At 37.1% G+C, this 18,329-nt stretch overlaps 1 long non-coding RNA gene across 1 annotated transcript; it reads left to right on the forward strand.

Annotated features, from left to right (window-relative positions):
* Positions 1–288: 288 nt before the first annotated feature.
* On the forward strand, positions 289–7,952 carry LOC140848178 (uncharacterized). The gene is made up of 5 exons (XR_012128730.1): positions 289–626; positions 2,771–2,845; positions 3,011–3,159; positions 3,743–3,796; positions 7,807–7,952. It is a non-coding gene; the product is annotated as an uncharacterized lncRNA (long non-coding RNA).
* Positions 7,953–18,329: the final 10,377 nt, after the last annotated feature.

The raw sequence follows: 18,329 nt of genomic DNA on the forward strand, positions 1-18,329 counted from the left end.
TGCGTATAACTCTTTCACCCCAAGAACATTCCACTGTCATTTTTCAGTCTCACAGAATCAAGAGTGAACTTGCCCGGGGCTGAAACCTACTGGCGAGGCAATACCACATCCCTTTTAAATGTGTCTGTCAGTGTTTGTCAAAACCTGTTATTCCATTTTTCCCTCATCTTTTATTAACCCAGTTTTCATATAGGTGCTTACTCCTTGTAATCAGGTGATTATTTTAGGGAAATCCCTTTGCTGAATTGCTCAATGACCCAGGCTGAAGCCAGTCAGTGCTTGGGCTTCTGCTGGCCAAGGGGCTCAGGAACCAGGAGTAATATAATTCATGGTGTGAAACGGGAGGAAGTTCTCCAAGGGAAGACAGAAAAGAGGTGTTCTGTGTCATTACGAAGGAGAAATCAAGAAAGAGGAAAACATTCTGTGCTTAGCCACACATCTTGATTTGTGGACATGTGAAGACTGCTGCTGGAGGCATTTCGCGACCATGCAGGAAGTTGTCCCTGTGATTTCGCCAGTGGCCCTGGAAGGGCACCACTGTGGAAGTGCAGAGACACGAAACCAGCACCATTGCATTAAGAGAATGAAAGTTTGATCTACCTCTGGGTATCCAGCTATCGGAACAAGTATGTGTCCCTCAGATTTATTTATGATCTTTTCTTCTGTTACTTATATTACAAAACACCCTGAGATGTGTAGCTTTCATTACAACATCATTACAAACAAAATAAATGATCAAAGAGGAGTAGAAATCTGTATCCACCAAATATTTTGGAGACATTACATATTATAATTATGAAGAGTGTGTAGCAGTAGGATACTTTTAAGGTTAAAAATAAATGATTCTATTTACCTTTCATTACCTGGGCTATCAGTCAATGTCTGGCAGTCCTACTAAGTATCTTATATTCTGGTGTTCACACAGGCCTCAGAGGGCTGACGTCCCTGGGCATGAGATACTCCACAAAGGGCCTACCTGGAGTGCTCATGCTTGCTTCTCCTCTCAGGTTTTTATAAACTCAGTATTTTTGTGGGAATATTCATATGATGTGTTCCATCCTTCCTGCCTTATTGGGGCAGGGTACATAAATTAATGTTTTCTTGATGACTTGGAGTCATCATTGTGCTTCTCAGTTCTATAATGTATAGTAAAATAAGTGTTTGAAGAATCATTTGCTTTAAAATGCTATGCCCTTTAAATTATTGGGTCAGTTTGTTGTGTTTATGCCTTACAGTTATTCTGTGTCAGTCACAGATCTCTGCCCCTCTGTAAGGCCATCAGCTGTCATTCTTGCTACTTTCTGATGTCCTTCCCATATGGTCATGTCCCCTTCTAATTTTTTGCTTTCAAGCTGTTCTAGATTAGAAATTCAAATAGGAATGCTTTTTTATAACTGTGTATAAAAAAAGGTAGTCAAGAGTTTTTAGTAAGGGGTTTTTCTAGTATACCAAATTCTGGAACAAGGGCATTGAGTTATTCCATTTGGGCTGTCCAAATATTTCAGGACAGAGAGACTCAGGAAAAACAATCTTTTCATTTGTTAATTAGAGAATAAAGGATTTCTTATGTGTGAAAGGAATTTTGCTGTTAAATCTCAAAATTAAAGGAGTTGTTTAGAGTAATATTTACATTGAGTTAATTTGAATTTTGCTCTGAAGTAGGCTTGTTGCCAAGTGACATGTAAATCGTAGATCTGTGATGAGTCTTAAGCTAGAAAGCACATTAGTCAAGGTATCATATTATCCTTTAATTTATCGAGTGCACATAAAATTTCAGTGGGGCTTCTTAGCTGTTGCAAGCTAAGGACTGAACTGGTCTGTTACCAATACCACTTTTTTGTAGTACCTGGTCTCCCATACAAAAACATATAAGAGAACCTGGTCTTTTCTTCTTTCACTAGAGTTACATTTTAAAGCTGAATGGATAACTTTGAAAGAAAAACAAACTATTGACTAAGTATTCTTTCAATCTACAGTCCTTTGAATTAACATCTTTGGATTGAGTTTAAATCTCAATGGATAGTATTTAATATAATATCAATTTGAAACTCCAAGAAAACACATATGGAAATGATGCCTAAAATGCAGGGTTTTTTTGCATTTTAAGTTAATTTAAATGCTTTAAATACAATTATTTTTATAGTTATCTATAATGTATCTACTTTGTTTAATAACAGCCTTTAGTCATTATCCTTGTTGCAGCTGAGGCATATAATGTTGTCTGTGTCATGAAGTGTCATTAGAAGCAAAATTTTAATATCTAATTTGCTAACTCTAGTTTTGCAGTTTATTGAAATGCAGATTTGTAAATTGGATCGTAGCGACAACATTCACTTGGAGAAATTTTATCAGTTTTAAAAATAAATTTTACCAGAAATTTTAAAAATAAATCTATTTTCTTTTTCCTTTTTCAAGAAGCATGAAACTTTGATTGTTTTGAGAAGTCCTATGAAGTTTGCGCCTCTAAACAAAAATAATAGCAAGGGGAGGATTCTAGAAGTCTGTGGTATATAAGGAAAGTATTTCCTTCAAAGGAAATTTCACTCAGATTCAGTCCATATGGATTATCCTTTAAAACGTTTTCATCATTTTTGCCTTTCTGCCTTTGATTGAAATGAGCCTAAACCCTTGAATGTTGCTGAATTTATAGCCCTAGTAAAACAAACTCTTCTGGCATTTCCTACACACAATTGGGTTTCTTAGCTGCTCGAAATATTTGAGCTACAGTACTTTGCTTCATTATTAAAGACATATGATTCTTGTTGTACAGATTTCCCATTGGGCAGTAGAGCTGATAAAAGAATAAAGAATTTCAAGAATCCGTATCTCGAAAATAAGTCCCAAAGTATCTTTCTTTCATTTTTCTAAAGTTGTAGGAAAGCTTGCAAAATAATTTCCATTTTTATTTAGCTTTGTATTTATTGTGAAGCTGTGTGAGAATACAGAATTTACCAGATGAAATCATTTGCCATATGAAATAAACATGTGTTATTTTACTTTTGGTCCACAGTTGGTGATGTTAATGAGACCTTCCTAAGAATGGGAATTTGAAGTTGGTCCTAATCAGAATCCTGATTGCAGGTGTAGTATAATTCCAAAGGGAGCAAATTTACTCCTGAATATTTCAGACTCTTCACTTGAACACGTTCTTTATCCCAGGTAAATTTTTTGCATGGCCAGTTATAAAGTGTTTTTAATAGTGACAGCTTAGATCCATCCTACTTCCTTAATGTCAGTCCCATGGTTCTGTGATCAGAATGTCATCATAATGAATCTGTCACACCATCAGGTCCTTTGCAGGCAACTTTGAAGCCGAGTGTGCAAGCTGCAGTGAAGTACTTGGTGTCTGTACAATCCCAATCCAGATGTGCTCCCACCTTCAGGGCTACATAGCTTTCCACAGGTGCATTAAGTGACCAAGAGACTCGGTTAGTGCAAAGCACACAGCTGAGTAAAGGGGAATTCACAAGGGGGAGGACATCTGTTGGAAATAAGCCATGAAACAGGAGCTCTCAGAGTTCCAAAAGTGGTTTTTCATCTTCTGCAGAATCAGCCATTGACAGATGGACCTGGATCCAGATGTTACAATGGAGAAAAACACATTCTAGAATTTAGCACTTAGGTCCTCTAACTACGTTGAAAGTACTATAGCCATACAGATAAGGTGCCATAACTATAGCTTTAAAGATATGCTATTAATAAATATAGAATTTTATTTTCCCTATGGTCCCTAAACTTGCAGAAATGCCCTTGTGTACTAGCCCTGAGCCCAATGCTTCAAAGGAGCCTGCTCATGGTAAGTGTTCATTAAGTACTTGTTAAATGTAACAATTCCAAACTACTGCCGAACTTCTACGCAAGTCTATTATTACATGAATGGCTATGGGAAAATGAATTTCCTTAACTTTATGCCTCCAAATTTCCCCATTAGTTTTTTTTTTTCAGTTTTAAAAATCTTCTCTGGTTGGAAAGCTAAGAAAATTATGGGTGTTGAAAGCTGAAGTAGACTTAAGAGAAAGTGTATGTCAGACTTTTAATTTTATAGATGATGAATTGTGGCCCATAAAGGTGAAACATTTTAACAAAAGTCACAAAGTTAACTGGTTGCAGAAGCCAGGATTAAAAATTAGGTCTTCCAAACCTTAATACTATACCCTCTACTTTTTAAATAATTGGAAAGTGTCAATATTTCTTAATATGCTATGGTATGGAAGAATAATTCTGTATTATTCTGACAATAATATTTATTGAACACTTACTTAACAGGAACTATTCTTTATATAAATTATTTCTGCAAATGCTTATGAAAATACTATGAAGTAACTTGTCTCAATTTTATGAGCCATATTACATATATATGAAATATTTATATGCTTATCATTTTGTATGAGTATTTATTTATATCTATCTTTCCATCTCTGTTTTTAGGGCCACAGAAAATAGGTTGCTAGAGAAACAGTTAAATGCAGGTGTAGTCTATGTAAGAAAACTCACTCTATTTCATTCAATAAACCAACACAGATGGCCAGAAGTTAAGCATAAACAAAGAATAGTCAAAATGCTAGGATTGAATCATAGTATCCTCAGAATATGCAGCACTTTAAAAACAAGCAGTCCGACAAGCAATACAAATAAACAGAAGTAACTTTTAATGCAAACCTAGTATTTTAGTCAATATATACACATTTTCGAAGATTATTATTAAGGATCTCTTGTGCGAAAAACATAATTGTTGACTTCTCAGTTGAGTTTTGAAAAGCCAAAGCAAGATATAACTCAGGGAAAATGCAAAGTTTGCAGCATTAAGAAATATGATCATAGTAGTCTATGTAGAGCCACAATTGAACAGTATTTACATACTCACAAGGATGTAAACAGTAAACACACTGAATCGAATACTATGGTGTAACTTCATTTGGTGACTAAGAATGGAATGTAGGTGGGTAGTGCTAACAGAAAATGGAAAGCTTAGTCTTCAATCATCATAGCAGGCAGGTAGCAGATATTATAAGTAGATTATTGAGGAGTCTGAAATTAATGGGGTAAAAACATGGGGAACATTTTCTTGCATCACTGTGTTTAAACCTGCTCTGTCAGCTCACCTACCCTCATCACCTTCCAATTACTTTCATTTATGAGAAAAAGTTAATTGACTATTTTCAACTACCATGTCCAGATCACTTCAGTTTAAACCTTCTATGTCTTTTCTAACTCAGTTTCCCTCCTTCCTCAAGCTTAGACTGTCCTGGGTGAGGCTTGGAGACTTGCAGGGAGGAAGTTAGAGGGCCTGTTCATTCACTCTTTCTCTCGTCCTGATGCCACTTGCCCACCCCCCACCCATTGCACCACCAACACCATGCTTCCTGGTTCCTCATGGCAGGAGACGATGAGAAGGGTGAAGTGCTTAGGGCAAAAGTGACAGAGGTCTCATGTTATTGTTGCTTTTGTAATTCAGCCACTTGTGTCTCCTGTGTGGCAGGTGGTAATAAGCTGGCTCTCTGGGGACCATGGTAGAGGTTTCCTTGAGGAGTCTGTGGTAATCTCCAACCTGCACAGTGGCCTATATTGAGTAATGTACTGGTGATGTCTTGTGACTCAAACTTCCTACACACACATACACACACACACAATCCTTTGCTTTTGAAGAATCCTCCTCTGCACTCCTCCACCCTGCTCCATGGGGCCAGACACCATCTGCACTGGTACACAATGACCATTCTGAGCCTTCCTTGTATCATTTCCTTGATCCAGTGTGGGATCTCCTATTCCTAAACGTGATGCTTTTTTATCTCCTCATCTTTGTTTGCTTGATGCACATCCTCCAAGAACTTCCTAGAAAAGGACTCATCAGAATTATGTTGTGAGTTCTTCTGTGCCTGAAAATATTTCTGTTCTGCCCACTTACTTTATTAGCCAGTGTACTGAGTAAAAATTTTAGGTCAAACCCATTTCCATCAGAAATGTGGATGTGGCACTCCACCAACTTCTGCAGCAGGAAGGAAACAGGAATGGTCAGGAGGACTCCAGCTCAGGTTTGCTTGGTTTCAGTCTTATATCCTGCTTCCTGACAGGACCATCACAGAATTCAGATTTTCCAATCCTATAAAACCCAATTACTTGATTTTCAGGCCTCATAGATTACTAACCACAAACAGTAGCCCAAGACCATAAGGTTTTTTTGGTTTTTCCACACTATAATAAATATTGGCAAGCACATCAATTTTCATTTTTTCACTGAAGAAAAACTTAGAAATAAGGAAATGAAAGATCTTAGGTATATAATTCAATGAGCTTTGAAACTATGTACACCATATACTCAACACTCCAGTCAAGGTCAAGAACATTTCTATCATCTTAGGAAGTTATTTCCATTACTCTTCAAACTAACCCTTACCTGAGAAGGCAACCACTGCTCTGATTTTACCACCATAGGTTAATACTTTCATAGTCTTCCCTTCTTGCCAATTCATCTAGGTCAGATATAGTAAAAGTGTGTTTACTGCTTGGTGTCCGCAGAAATTCATGTCTATTCAGAGCAGGGTGAAAGCTCTCCATTGCCACCCATCTTCTGCACTCCTAGTCAAATGGAGTATATCAACCAAATTTTTCTGCTTCCTTTCCCTATCTGGGGTTAGACAACCAGAGGGTGAGTAAAATTGGTATGGATGGGACATTTTAATTTAGGAAGGCAGAAGAAAGCCTTTGGATATAATTGAGCCTGAAGTGGAAGTGATATTGTTAGGGACAGGGTTAGGGTTAAGCTAGGTGCTATGAAAGGGATACTTCATAACAATCTGTTCCTTAACTTCAAGGAAATGGAAACATCAGTATGTAATCTTTTGTGTCTGAGTTATTTTCTTCAACACAATATTTATGACAGCCATTCATTGTGTGGCATGTATCGATAGTGGCTTCTTTTTGTTACTGAATGGTATTTCAGTACAGGACTACACCACAAATTGTTTTTCTGTAATCCTGCTAAGGGTCTCTACTCTAGAATTGTTTCCAGTTTGGGAATACAGTTGAATGAAGCTGCTATAAACTTTCATGTATGAGTTTTTGTGTGTAATAATACTTTTTACATTTCTCTTTGGTAAATATCTAGAGGAGGAATTGCCTTAACATAGCTAACTTAATGTTTAGCATTACAGAAAATATAAACACATTTCTAAACCTATTTCCAATGTGATTTTAGGATTTTACCCTCTCACCAGTAATCTATAAGTGTTTCAGTTGCTGTGCTTCTTGGCAACACTTGGTATTATCAGTTCCTTCCATTTGTCTCTAATTGATATGATGTGGTATCTCATTGAAGTTTTAATTGACATTTTCCTGATAACTAATGATATAGAGTATCTTTCCATGTGTTTATTACCACTTGAATTTGTTCTTTTGTGAAGTGTCTTTTGTTATTTTATGCCAATTTTTAATTTTGTTGTTTTTATTTTATTGACTTGTATGAGTTTAGATATTCTGGATTGAAGTCCTTTTTTACATATATGTATTACAAATGTTGTTCTAGCCTTTTCACTTTCCTATGGTGAATTTGATGAGCAATTTTTAATATAGATCAAGTCCAGTGTATGCAGTTTTTTTTTTCTTTTTTGTTAGTCTTTTTTTTTTCTTTTTGGTCTTTTCTCAGAAATATTTATCTACCTGTGGTTCTCAGAAGTATTTGTCTATGTTTACTTCTAGAAATTCTATACTTTTGGTTTAATGTTTTATCATCTCAAACTACTTTTTTTATTATTGTGAGATAGTGGTTAAAGTTAATATTTTTTTCATACTTGTATTCCATTTTTCCAGAGCATCACTGATGAGACTTTCCATTCCCCATTGAATTGCTTGGACGTGCCTCATGGAAAATCAGAGTCTATTTCTAGATTTTCTTTTGGCTTCCATTAATCTGTCTGTCATTCTACCAATAATACCCTGTGTCGACTGCTGTAGTTTCATAGCAACAAATAAATAAAGAAATGAAAAAAAAAGCCGCTGTTTTTTCCTCTTCATTGCTGCTTTCAGATGGACCACGTTTGGCCATATGCCTAATTTTTCTGTAAGGACATACGATAAAAGATTTAGCTGTCTTCCTGGCATTTTTATACTTAGCAACCTAACATACCTGCTATGGTGGACACATCACCTGACTACTGAAATAGAGCAAGAGGTAATTTAACCAGTTACTTGATTACATAATAGGTGATGTCACTAAGCTCTCCAAGGCAGACACATTTGAGCTTTCTCAGTTTCCACTTCCACTCAATTCAAAAATTTACTCTTTTCCCCACCTGCAAGTATCGATTTCTACAAATACAAATTTTTAAACTTCAAGTAAGAGGATCCCAATTATAAACTTGCTTTCAATAATGATAATAATAAATAGAAAAGGGACTATGATTAGTTTGTATGACAGAAAAATCCAAAAGTAAGAAAGCCAGCTTCATGAAGAGCTACATCTAAAAGATATCATGAGTACTTCATCAGTGCCTCCTGTTCCCCACCTGTCCCTCTTCCCAGCCACCCTTCTATCCACCTCTTAAGTCTTTTATTTTCTGTACTGGCTTCATTTTCAGGTGGGCTCTCCCCAAAGAGAGGCCCTTGGCTGCTGTTGGCTTACCAATTTGGTTCTCTTTCCAATGATTTTTGAAAAATCTTAGTCTTAACTCCCTGGCTCAGGTAGGGTCACATGCCTGTCTTTGAGCCACTCCCTGTAAATCTGTTTGACTGGGTAAAGGCTACTTACCATCCCTCAGAGCAGGATGAATTAGCACCCCATTTACCTGAATTACTTTGCAAAGAAAAACAGTTAATTGCCAGAAAAAGGGAAAATGAATGCTGAACAGACAAAACAAGACACTATTACTGCAGTATGAGGATATCAAAGAGTTAAATTAGGTAACTTATGGAAGTACTTATTTTTGAAAGAAGTCTCATTCCATAATTTTCCCCTTTACTCTTTGTCTTCTGTCCCAGAGCAAGAAGACATCCAGTTTCTTCTGGCAACATATTTCAAGGGGTCTTGAGAGACCAGCTCCCCAAACCAGCTGAACCTGAGAGGAGTGGATGAGGAGATTAAGTGAAGCACAGAGAAAGATATAAGAAAAACACAGAAACCAAAGCTGGGATCAGGAAGTCCACTGACCACTGGTGTGGGACAAGTGAGGCAGTTTATTTTCTGAGCAAAACTTACATACACAGGCTCACAATGATGTCACTTCCAAACTGACTTCATATCCAGTGTTGTCACTTCTGCTTCTGGTGATCTCACTTCTGGTGACATCACTTCCTGGTGCCCAGACCCAGTGATGTCACTTTTGGGTTGACATCACTTCTAGGGGGGTATTACTTCTAGCCCTCTGCAAGGGCCACTGAGGTAAATGAATCCTCCAAGTTTATTTGAAAACACCGAAACCATATCACATTTGTCTTGTTAAAATTTCAACCATGTGTGGTTGAATATCAAGCAATGTTTATTTTTTGACTTTTCAATAGCATTTCCTGTCCACTATTGATAGTGGCATGGATGCCTTGCCATGCTATATAATCAGTCCTAGGCTGGGTTTTGATAGTTCATAATATAACTTCTCAGAAAGAATTGTAGATGAAATAATTTGCATTTGATTTCTGCAGGTAAGTTTAATTTTTATAGTAATTAGAAAAGTCCATTTAGCTGATTTGTCAGCCTTGTAAGACCTTGCTGTTAGAAACTCATCAGCGCTCTTTGGAGAAGGTCCATTTTATGTGGGTAAAAGTGGAGGAGAGTTTAAAATCTTTTTGATATTATTTTTTAATCTCTGATGTAAATCACCCCAAGTCTATGTATAAATTAATTCCAACATTACTTCAAGGTTAAGCAAGCTTGTTTTAACATCACCTTTGATCTTTGGACAAAATGGCTTTACATTCTGTGGATACGTATGATTACCACAGAACATCACTGTCCTCAGGATACCCCAAGGGTTGTTTTCTAATACCATTGCTTAATAGAAACATGCTGGAAAATGAATCATTATCTTTGTTTAGCTTTAAGATCTCACCCTCCTAATTCTATTGTCAGGGCTTTAGAGTCCCAGATAAGTTGGACACCACTCCAGATGGTGCATTAAACCATCCATTTTAACTTGGTCAGTATTTGGCTCAGAGACTAACAAAGTCAATTATCTTTTCCTTATTTGTAGAATTATCGCACCTTAGCCCTTTCTAGTTCCAGAACACACTGTGATATAACAGAACTTTCTGGAAGACTCATTTCTTTTATAACCGTTAACATCTGTCTTTTTACTTTCCCCCTCAGTTGCCTTGTAATCTGTTTACAGTCTTTCTGGCCCCTTTCACTGTAACCAATTATATTGTAAAAGACCTTTCTCTCTCCTTTGTTGTTGAAAACATAACTTTCCTTTTCTTTCCTTTTTATTATTTTAAGTATACTTTTAAATATTAAAAACAATTGCAAAACTTTTTGCAGTAAGATATTATCAAGATGAATAGCAGCATCATGTGAGTTGTTCCTTTGCTCGCTCTTTCTCTTCCCCAGTAACTTCTGCAGTGGGTCACCTCTGCCTTCAAAACTGTACATTTATATGTAGGCAGGGAGGAGCATTCTGCATCGACAGTTCTCCTTAATCCGAAGTCTGTTCACCTGTTGGAGGGCAGGAAGAGGAAAGCCTCCACTAGCAAAGTGGCTGGGATGCTGGCAATCCCAGTGGAGTGTCCAGGCCAAGGGAGAGAGGAAGCAGAGATTCTCTGACACCTCCTAGAGCTCCATAGGACTGTGGCTCCCCTGGTTTTCAGTGGCTGCTCTAGGGTGTCTCCAGGCTTTCAACAGAAAGATTCCTCAAGTGCCCCCTGATCATTGTTTCTTCTGTGACATCCTGGATTACCCAGCCTCTGACAGTGACAAAGTGGCCTCATCCTATTCCTCTTCTATCCAGTGTTGCTTTCTAGTGCCTCTGGTTTATAGTCAGTGGATTAGACTAGTTATCAAAAATGTAACAGAAAGTATTTGCTTGTTTATAAAATATTTTCTTATTGTTTACCTCTAAGCATTCCATCATCCTATTAATAAACTTGACCACTTCTCTATTACGTTTCAATACCCATATAAGAAACAGTACCAAACAATGGGTAGAGCTTACAGATCTTGATGATAAATTGCCTAAACTCAAGTTGTAACACCAACCATCACCAACTTGTGACCTTTGGAGAGCTACTTAACATCTCTGTGCTTCAGTTTTCTCAACCACAGAATAAATAAAATAGTACCATGAAATCAAAGGTTATTGAAGGACTCAGTGTCCATAAACCTTGTCCAAATCCTTGAGACTGGATGTCTCCTAGAATTAAGAAAGTTTTATATTTTAAAGAAAGATTATGGAATATGTAATATACAATACCCTGTGGCTGAGTTTGGGCAGCATAATCAAACATAATAGCAATCCTGCAGGAAAGCATACAATTATTCACACAAAGTCAAGTAAATAAAGGCTAGAAATAGCCACATAGCTGTCCAGGTCATGTTTTGCCATCAAATTACTTCAAGTCATGTTAGGTGTTGCTGTTAAGTGAATTACAAAACACATGTTTCAGAGCTGAAACAACATGAGTGTAGTGTTTCACCAAGTGTTTAGCACATAGTAAGTTCATCAAAGATGTTGTCTATTGTCATTAAGATTATTATTCAGTACAAACATTTGAGTGCCTACCACATACTATTTATTTTGACATATGTTCCTGTTTCATGGAAGGTCTTGATTTAAGGTCAGGACCCCTCCCTCCCTGTCAGGCTTTGATGATTTTTTAAGGTTGAGTGAAACTTTCAGAACTTGAGGAGACAGGTGTCAGTGGGAATTTTTCTAACAAAACCCTTTTATTTTTTCCCCTGAATAACTTTAATATTCAGATAGAGTCCTTGCTGTTTTTTTAATTGTGTTTTATTGATGTATAATTGGCAGATAAAACTAAGATATTTAAAATGTGCACTGTGATGATTTGATGGACGTGTACAATGTGAAAGGATTCTCCTCATCACTATGTCCATCACCATCACCTCACATCTTGACGTTGTTGTTCTCTTTGAGAACATGGAAGCTGTACTCTTTTAGCAGATTTTAATTATACAATTCAGTATTGTCAGCTATAGTAACAATGTTACCTATTACTTTTTAATCCCATGCTGGTGAGGGCTCCAAGCAGAACTGGGAATGGCTGGCAATCTCATCCCAACCCTTCACCCACTCCAGCCCTCTTCAAGACAGAGCAGTTCATATTCCCTCATATTCTTCCAACACATCTGGTCTCTGCTCCTTAGTTGATCCATCTCACTCTTTGGACTTGAGGTGACGGGCAGTTAAAACATTTTGTTTCCTATTTGAGCCACTGAGAAGCTGGGTATCTCATGTCTTCTACTGCACATTACATCATAGCAAGTGTGTGGAAAATTTCATGACAAGTTACAGAATACACAAACTATAGAACACTCCAAGCTCTTGTTTTCTTCTCTACTTAATTTACATAAATTATACACTGGGTTTAGAGCAGAAAAATACTGACACAATCCACCGCTAACAACAGATTATTGAATCTATATGTTCCCAGATGAAAGAAGCCTTATTCCAAGCCTACTGGCCAGGGTACTGATCAGCAGAGTAGACCTCATGTATTTTAAGTCCAAACCATGACCTACGTAAATTGGGATGTCACCATAATATTTTTTTCATGAAAATTTCTATGAGTAGCTTGGCCCCTAGTTTTCATTTAAAATTTTTTTTCTGTTTTTTGCTTATAAACCAATAAAATAAATATCTTATAAATTTTTGTATAAGTAAGTTGGCCCCTGGTATTCATTTTTAGTGTTAAATAACCACAAATTGAATAGAAGAAATTATATATCTGTATATCTATATATATACATACACACATATGGTAGTATAGGATATATAGATATAAAAGACAAATAGAGAGATGATTGATAAATAAAAATAGAAATATTTCCTTTAAAAGGTCTGTCTAGACTTTCTCCCCTGAAATCTTTTTTCAGAACACATCTCTTCTATACATTCACTGAAATGTGAAATTCACTCAGGAGGCCACTTTATTTCCAGCCTAAAATTTCTAAAGTTCTGAACACTTGATACGGTGCCCTTTAGGATTACTGCCAGTTGAACCTAAATTCTGTGGCCATTACCCCAAAAAGAACATCAGGCTGTGAAACAAGCCCTTGAAGGAAAGTAGTTTTTCAAGCTACATTATGGTGCTTTTAAAGGGAATAAAATCGTTAATGAGAAAATGAGTCTCTTGAGACTTCCAGCTCCAAGGTCAGCACTACACACCTGCCCTCCTGGTCACTGATAATCTGTTAAGAGACTTTTTTGGGGAGCCCATTCGGTAAAAGGCCCAGGATGAAAAGGATGACAGCCAATTCTCTGGAGTCTCTGTTAGGCAACTTTATAATTCTCTGACAGATTTCCTCTGACGCTGTTCCCACAAAACAATACCCACTAACTCAGCCTCTCCCCGTGAGTTGCTACATACCAACCGAGCAAGGAGACCCTGTTGCTAAGGAAGGTGTTGCAATAGCACCTGATGGAACTAACACTTGTGAGCTAATAACAGTTTAGTGTGAATAAACTTATCAAATCTTCCCAAGTGGAATAATACATTGTCAGCTTCTGGAGGGCTTGGGCCTTGTATTTATTTATCTTTATTTCTATTCACATCTAGTGTAGTGCTAAATAAATTTTTTTGCAGTTTCCCCTGAGGTCAACATGCTCCACAGTATCACCCTCAGCTGGCTCTTCCAGGTTGGGAGTGAGAAGGAGGGAGAGGGTCTTTCTTTAGTCACTGTTGCTCATTGCTAGAGTCTATGTATATGCAGTACAAAGATGTGACCACATGCACAGGAGACCTGAAAGGTGACAGACCTTATGTGGGCCTTGGTCTGTGATTATTAGGGAAGGAAATGGTGCTTCAGTTTCAAAATCATTCAGCAATGCTAAGATAAGTATCATGAATATTGCTGAATAAAGGATAATGGAAAAATCCCTAAAAAAGTACTGTGCATAAGACTTTTTGGAGTCTCTCTAGGTTGTGTCCATTAGTTGTTCAGGTAATTTAGGTGTGACTGCCCCTCCTCTAAGAGAGTGATTAAATGGAGCTTTGATAATGGGATACAGAAAGCAGGATTAGAATGATTTTGTTCATCCCAACTTCCCATGTACCCACATTTAAGGCTTCTTGGTAAGCTGCAGTGAACACTTCAACATTGTGAGAAATGGAGATGATGCAAAATGTAATTACATTTAATTTATGGAATACAGAATAATAACATCCTGTAAACTAGGACAAGTAAGAGAAAGGAAAAATCTCATTTGATTTCCTGAGCCTCTTTCCTCTCTATCTCTTTCACATTAACCAAGGCTCACTGTAACATGTATTATAAGGAGATGAATTTAACTGGTGTGCTTCTTTATTATTTTACCTTTAGCCAGAAATGTAATTAAGAAGCAAATCATATTACCTGATGACAGAGACAAAGTATGTCAGAAATGGCATTATTACTGAAAAATTAGAGAAAACACAGTCTCCATTCCCACTTCTAATTTATCACAATAGTGATAAAAAGTCTAAATGCTCCTAAACAGTGAAATTGAATGAGAGTTATTAGCATTTTGTTACTTATGAGAAGAACTCATTTCTTTTTACCCTTATGGAGTTAATTATATGATTTATGATGCATGTTGCTGCTTTTGATGGTAGTAGTGTATATAACAGTAACAAAATAGAACAATGGTGTTCTATTTTGAAGAACCTTTTTCTCAAGTTCTTATTGGACTATAAAATCACAGGATAAACCTACAATTTATCAAAGTGGCTAATAGTGTTCTTGATTAAGAAAATGAGACACAAGCAGTTCAAAGTTTTATGAACTTTATGCAAATTTATGCAATATTTATTTCCCAGGAGAGAAAAAACAATCACCACCAGCTTTCCTTCACATGCGTCCTCACTCCAAGCCTCTGGGACATAATAAAAATCACTGGTATACACTTTCTCACGTTGATGAGATCTGCTATCAATTGTGACCTTTTTGTTCTTCTTCAGACGGAGCCCGCTTGCCAACACGTGCCCAGACGTGGCTCCAAATGTATACTTACCTCCTTGTATGCTGCTTTCTGTGCTGCCAGCCTGTCCAGAGGCTGCATCGAATGCCTCCCATGTTCAGGGTTCTGGAAACAAACCACATTAGTCCAACAGCAACCCTCCATTCATCTTAGGGGACATTAGGACATGATATGTCCCTCTGAAGTGCTTTTTATCTTGTTACAGGAACCACGATCATTTTAGGAGACCATTCTCAGCTCAGATGTTGTTGTCGCCAGCTATCCTCCCTGTTTAAAGACTCTCCGACACCATCCTCCCTTCCTGACGCTGACTCCAGCACCTCAGGACAGTGAGCTGGCTCTTCCAGGTGCATTGCGACAGGAAAGGATAAGGGAGAGCCTTTTTTTTTCCCAGGGCAAAAGCAAGAAGAAAGGCTCAGAGCAGAGAATGACATCAAGACTGAAAATGTTGACTCTTACACTGGCCCTGTGATACTGCAAAACAGCAAAGATTAAAGAAATCCCCCAAAGATAGGAAACAATATCCGGCAGGGATCCACCTGACTGCCTATGACTTAGATGCAACTCATAGACGGCCCGTTTTCTACCACGACAAGGCCAAACACAGACTCCTAATCTCCATTCTTTGCCTCATAGATGTTTAGCTGAACTGCTTGTCCCCATTGATCAACTGGAAAATAATGCTGGTTAAGCAAATTTAGGTTCCTTTCTTTCCATAGGTCCTTTAACTGTGACCCACCTTCAGCCTGAGCTAGCATGCAACCAGTCCATACCCCGTGAAGGGTAGGCGGGCCTCACAGTAACACATTCTGCGATCTACTGTTCCATCAGGCCAACTCTTAGCCTATTGCTGCGAACCTGGGTCTCTCTAGCTGGTTTACTCCTCCCTGAAAAAAAAAAAGCCCTTTTCTGCTTAACGTTTCAGACACTTGCTGGCTTCTGTTTCTCCCTATTGTAGTGGTCCTTTCCCCACCACCCAATCTTGCCTCTTACCCATATGTTAGGCCAAATTAAATGCCTGGACATTTCTTCCCCAACCATGATTGTCTCTCTTTTTCTCTTTCTCTGTCTCTCTCTCTCACACACACACACATATGCACACACTTCTCAGGAAAGACTCCAATATGGCTGTTTATGTTTCTCTAATAAAAGAATAGGTGTGGTAATTGGGCAAGTTACAAGTAGGTTACCAGAGAAAAATGACTTTATCTTTGAATTTGTATATACATTTGATGTTCTCCAAAGTTGCTTAGCAATCTCAAACCCCATATTGAGATCTCTATTATACATCAGTGTGTCTTTAGCAAACTGATTGGTAAAGCCAGTCGGTTTACCTCAGAGGGAAAAAAAAGCTTAGAAAACACAAGCAATCCTTGTTTTAGTTGTTCCTTCCCCCATCATTAAACAGAACATTTTTTCTTACAGGAAAGGATTCATTCATGTGTTTTAACTTAAAATAGTATTTGTTTTTCTTAGCGTTCATTACTAGCCAGGGTCTATGTAGACTTGCACCATTTAAGCCTTTTCAAATTAAATTTGAAGAACCACTATTCTTTTATCAGAGTACTACACATTGTAAATCCTAATAAATCTATTTCTTTGATATGCCACTTGATGTATAATAGTGCAAACAAAAACACATAATGGGTTCCTCTTGAGAAAGGAAAATGTATTCACTCCTGATGAAAGATCTTTTGATAATTCACTCTTGGCTTCATGACTTGATTTATATCATCTTCCCACATTAATTTGTTTTTAATTTTTTCCTGCCTTCTAAGGTTTTTCTCATTTCGGTGACATATGTGACAGATGAGGCTGATGCACTACAGAAGATTCTAATTCAGATGAAAAGCTTAAATTATTCTGCAGTCCCATAGAATCCATGCAAGAAAGTGAGAAGCCTGGATTTCCAAGGGCTTGATCATAGCATTTTAGAAACAAGTGATAAAATCAACAGCAAAAACCCCCCATTAAAACAGAGTGTATTTTTTTAGCCAATACTGAATGGCTCCCTGGAGTGAATTTTTTCCCAGTCTTTAGCTGATACAGTTGTGTGCTCTAAAAATGATGGTAAAGCTATAGAAACTCCAGAAAATGCATTCTGTATTATAGATCTTAATTTTGAAAATGTATTACTTCTACTAACTTTATTTTAATTTAGGGAACAGTAATAACATATTCAACTATCTTCAGTTAAGGAAGGAAGCACTAGAGATGACAATGCCTCAAGGTGAATCTCACTGTTTTTAAAAATAACACCTAATCCTTTTATAAGTACAGCCTATGGGCCTTCATATGGAAGCTCAACTATTTCCGTGCTCTTCTGTTTTCTACCAGTCAAGGCAGAAGCTAGTTATGTATGGATCATTTTTCTTTATTCTGTCTCAGTAATAGGAACTACATTTTGGTTATCATTTCTTCCTCCATGATAGATTGCATTCATTAGATTGCATGAATGTATTTTATGTATATCTTCAAATAGTCCTTTGATTTTCCCCTATACCCTTTGCAGTAATGACTGATTTGAGGGTAGAATACTAGCATTCTAGCACTGCCTCTTCAGGTAAGTAAGGGCTCATTATGTATCAGTTTTCTAATCTGTAAAATAGAATTTTGGTGAAGAGGAGAAATGATCCTATGTATAAAGTATCAAATGCTGGGGCTTGATTGATCCATGCTTCTGAGCTTGGTACTTAGTTAAGGATGATGTGTTCTGCTTATTTATTCATTTTTTCCCCCCAGAGCACCTCTAAATATTGCAATTTTACCATTAGTCTAAATTGTATTTTAAACATCTAACTTAACTGACTGTGTATCCCTTAGATGCTAGAAACTTTCCAGTCCTGCTTTGGGGGTAAGCTGAGCTCATAAAAACAGGCAACCAGAGCAATTTATTTATTTTTTCTTTATAATACATTTTTCTTTAAGCTTTCTTATGTAAATACTCCAAATTAACTGCATTCTATTACAATACTTTTAGGAAGTAAATTCTTTAGAAATAGGTAGGAACAGCAATACTTTGAGGGAGTATATTGCTTAGTAATAAACCAGTTTAGTTAAATTGTTAATTAACATCCCTGAGCAATCTGTTCTGAGCCCTGGACTAGAAACTTTTGGATTGTTTGCTTAAATTTAAGGCTCTTTAAGCTGCAGCTAGAGCAAGGTCTGGCAAAGACTATTCCTATTAAGTGGTGAGCATCATCTCAGCTT

This window comes from Manis javanica, chromosome 3, assembly GCF_040802235.1.
Source record: "Manis javanica isolate MJ-LG chromosome 3, MJ_LKY, whole genome shotgun sequence".
Taxonomy (NCBI): domain Eukaryota; kingdom Metazoa; phylum Chordata; class Mammalia; order Pholidota; family Manidae; genus Manis; species Manis javanica.